Below are 4,635 nucleotides of genomic sequence, written 5' to 3' on the forward strand. Positions count from 1 at the left end.
GAGTGCATTGCAGTTTCTTTGTGCAATGGATTCAGCACTGTGTTCCTGCTGAACCTCAAGAAAACTTGAGTCTTAATGTCATGATGTGGTGGAAATGTCATGTCTAATTGACTTAATTTATTGACATAATAAAAATAAACTCTCATTTTCTGTTCATCTTTTCTACGTTAAGAAATGTTCAGTTTGGGATGTGTAAGAACTGCAAAGCCACAAATGTCATCATTTAATATTTATGAAAACGCTTAGGAAGCAGCTTTTTGTAAAATGGAGAACCCTTTTTCTCTGGTCTCAGTTCTGCTGTTTTTCTGGCCTGAGATTCACGTATTTCCTGCATCTGGAAATGAGCTTGTTGAATTTCTCTGTTCTTCTCCTCCTCCATTTGTCTGAACTGCAGCTGGAAATGAGCTTGTTGATTTTCTCTGATCTTCTGCTCCTCCATTTGTCTTCTCAGGATTTCTAACTCCCCGTCTCTCTCCATTTTCTCTGCCCTTCTCATGTCCATTTCATGCCTCCTCTCCTCTTGCATCTCCTCTACCATCCTCTTCCTCTCCTCCTCTGCCTCCTTCCTCCATTTCTATCTTTCATGCTCTCTCTCCAACCTCTCCATCTGTCTTTCCAACCTATCTCTCTCTTTCTCAGCCTTGAATTGTTCATTCATTTTCTGAATCACTTTCTGATATTTTTCATGTATTTTTCTCTCCAGTTCTTCTTTCTCTTTACGTATTTTCTCTTCTTTCTCCTTCAGGATTCGTTGTTTCTCCTCTTCTATTTTCCTCTCAGCCTCTTGGAACATCTCATTGGTGTAGTGACTTCCTCCATTCCTATTAACAATGGTTCTGATCTTCTTCAGCAGCTCAGTGACCTGAGGTTTCTTGTCTTTCATCTTATTGTTGAAGACATGATACTGGTTGTTACATCTGGACACCAGATCCTGCAGCTCTGGGCTTTCAGACACATAATTTTCAATGGTGGTGTCTTCAAGGTCGTCTCCACGAGTAAACAGAACCATGCAGTATCTGTCTGCTGCCTCTCCAAAGATTTCTTGAATCTTTTGCACTGATTTTAATTCTTCTTCTGTGAATCTGCCGATTGCAACGACCACCAGGAAGATGTGGGGTCCAGGAGAAGCAAAGCAGATGCACTGACCGAGATCTCTGGTTGTTTTATCTTCATCAAATCTGGTGTCCATCACACCTGGAGTGTCAATGACAGCAACGTGCTGTCCATCCACATTACTGGAGATTTTGGGGCAGTCAATGGTCATGGATTCAAAGCACTTTCGACCCAGAATGGTGTTTCCAGAAGCGCTCTTTCCACTCCCAGTCTTCCCCACCATCACGATCCTCAACTCTTTGTTGTTTGTAATGTTTGTTCCTGTGAAGAAGAAAGTTTGAATCTGAATTAGAATCAACATCATGCTGTACTCAGAACTTCAGCCTCTTTTTATTTGTCTGCTTTGCTTCTCCATCCAGCTATCTATCTAGAATAGGTTTATAAATATAACCATTAACAGAAATCATATATATCTATAAACCTGTCCATCATAGTGTTACGATCTGTGTTTTCTGTATAGTCATCTTGGGATTTTCTGTATTTAGTCCTGTTTCCCTGAGTCTGTATTGTCCTGACAGCCCTTGATTGTTCCCAGGTGTGTCTCGTCCCCTTGATTGCCCCCGTGTGTATTTAAGTCCACCTGTTGTCTCTGTCTCTCGTCAGATCCTCGTCGTTGTTAGCGTTGTACGTCTAACGTCTCTGTTCAGTCAGTCGGTTTCCTCAGTAGTTCTGTCACAGTCCTACTGTGAAGTCCTGGGCTTGCTTGTTTCAGTCTTTGTCAGTTGCTACTGGTATTAGCTGTGTGCTGATTTGCTGCCGTGCTACCTGTTCTGGACTGTTGAGCCTTCATCATTAAATCATCATCATCATCATCATCACCAATACCTGGGTCTCTATGTTCTATCTCACCACCACCAACCACACCCCATGACACATAGTTTGAAGTGGAACGTTACAATTGCTATTTAATGCCGCTCTGGTAGAGCTGCTGTTTCCCTGCAATTTCTTTATTCAATCGCTTAATGTTCAAGGTGCAAGTCTGTTTAAACGTTTAAAAATCAATTTTAACAGGTTATGACTTAAAGTTAGAAAAATCCAGAATGCCAAATTTAGCCAGAATGTAACAGTGATGGAATCTGATTATGTTCAGATATAAAACCTTGAAGGCCCCATTATAGAGACTTTCTAATGGTTTGAGTATAATTTGTTAGTTAAGAAACATCTTTGCACAGTGAAGTGTTAGACAATTTCTAATAATATTGAAACTGTTCTTATCTGATCTAAGTTTTGTGATATGCAATATGGCATAAAATTCATATCACCATGTGTATTGTAATGACTGGTGGCAATGATATACATCACAATATAATCTGTATAAAACAATAGAAACAAAAAAAATCACATACCAATTGAGTGGAATGTATATATTTCTATGTGTTAAAACATTTTTACGTTGTTTTTGGGTGTGTTATTTGCAAGTAACGTTTAACTGTTTTGTTAAATGCTGCTGCCTGTCATTGCCAGGGTTCCCTTAAAAGTTTCATTTTAATGAAGATCTGTCAATGGTGGGCAGCAGCATAATCTCAATGATGAACACGTGGTTAAATCAAAGTTAAATATGCAAATGAAAAATATATTTCTGCGTAGAAACACAGTAACTTTATTGTCATAGATTTCTTGTAGAATCCTCTCCCCACCCAAGTCTTGTGACTGAAACTTGTCCGGTGCATTGCTTGCAGAGACAAACTGGTTCATATGTATAATTAACTTTTTTCAGCTTTACGTCATGTTATAATGTTACTCCCTCATCAGAAACACACTTGAAGTGTTGCCTTGATTCACACGTTTGAGAAATCCTTTCTTTTTCCGTGTTATTTTGTAAAAGCCTTTCTACAACAACTAAAAGCAAAAGAGATGCTCACTCAGAGTAACATGGATCTTAGATAAGCACAGGAAGCCTTTCATTTTTAAATTCCTGAGCTTTGAGTTTCAGTCATTTCAAACAATTGCTCTACCCCCTCCTGCCTTTTATATTGATGTTTTAAAATGTTGAGTTTAGTTTGGCTTGTCTGTGACCAGACAGTAGCTCCATAGGACAGATGAGGAAGAATCATAAAGTCAAAAAACATCTTTGCGCATTGAAGTATTAGACAATTTCTATTTTTTTGCAGGAGTTTCTTGTTTAAGTATGTAAATGTATATATAATTTAAAGTGACATTTTATTTCCTTATATTTATTATCATGTGTGAAAAGAAACTTTTGAATATGAGTTTCTGGCTTGTGGATTCATGGTTTATAATAAATGCACCGTTGACTATTGAAAAGTGTCTTTATGGACCTTAAAGATTTATCCTTGGGTACCACTGACCTAATTACACACACAATCCCTGACACTAAGCTCTCCATTACTGCTATTTAATCTACTTTACAGCAGGTTAGAGAGAAGCTGCTGTGAGGATCTTGGGTTGTTTTGATCATTTCAGTCGACTTCCATTACTATTGTGTTCCTTAGTTTGTTATTTTGATGACATCAGCCTTGTTTCTACTTTACTTTAGTTCAGTCCTTTCTCAGTTATCCTAGTTTATTTATTCCTTGTGTCTAGTTGTCTTCTGGTTCTGGTTCTGCTCTGCCTCCCCAGAACCAAACGAGGAGAAGCAGCATTCAGCTTCTATGCACCACAAATTTGGAACAAACTTCCAGAAAACTGTAAAACAGCTGAAACACTGACTTCCTCTAAATCTCGACTAAAAACCCTCCTGTTTAGAGTTGTATTTCAAACGTAATCAATTACGAATTTAATGATGGGACTTGCCTTAATGTAATGTTTTCATTGTTGATTCTTGCATAACTTTGTGTTTTTGTTTATGATGTAAAGCACTTTGAAATGCCTTGCTTCTGAAATATGCTATACAAATAAAATTTGATTGATTTCTCTTAGATTAATTTTCCTAGTTCCCCTGTTGTGTGTTCATCTCTCTCTCTCTCTCTCTCTCTCTTGAGTGCACATGTGTGAGCGTCTGCTGCATGTGTGGAGTGGAAGGAAAGCGAGTGTGAGGTTTTCTAAAGGTTTGAACTTCACCTTTCACAGTGGTGATTCACTTGTTTCGCACTTTAACACGATCTGTTTTCACTGGTATGAAAACAGATCGAAAAAAGACACTGGTGCGGCCAGTGTCTTTCTTCTGGCCGCGCCAAGCTTTTAGCTCGGTGCGATGGCCGGGAAAAGTTACGGTGCTGCAGGCTTTAGGAGCCTTTCACGTCGACATGGTATTAAAATACCAGTTGCCGTGGATTTTTCGGTTGAGGAGTGTGGCTTGGCTGTTGGGGAACTTGTTGGGTGTGAAAGTGTGAAGGCAGCATCCAGGATGAATAATGCAGTGGTTATGTTTTTGGACTCGATCGATAAGGTGAACAGTGTAGTTGAGAGGGGAATTGTTTTGAGAAATACACAAACTACTGTTTTCCCTTTAATGAACCCTGCTAAGCAGATCATCCTGTCTAATTTGCCACCCTTCATCAGCGATGATGTGATGCTGAAGGAATTGTCACGTCACGGTCAGATCGTGTCGGCAATGAAAAT

The 4,635-nt window shown here is 39.1% G+C and overlaps 1 pseudogene; it reads right to left on the reverse strand.

The window, feature by feature from the left end:
• Nucleotides 1–223: 223 nt before the first annotated feature.
• Nucleotides 224–1,417, reverse strand: LOC103460862 (GTPase IMAP family member 4-like; annotated as a pseudogene).
• Nucleotides 1,418–4,635: the final 3,218 nt, after the last annotated feature.

The sequence above is a fragment of the Poecilia reticulata genome, chromosome 11 (genome assembly GCF_904066995.2).
Source record: "Poecilia reticulata chromosome 11, P_reticulata-male-v2, whole genome shotgun sequence".
NCBI classification, from domain to species: Eukaryota; Metazoa; Chordata; class Actinopteri; order Cyprinodontiformes; family Poeciliidae; genus Poecilia; species Poecilia reticulata.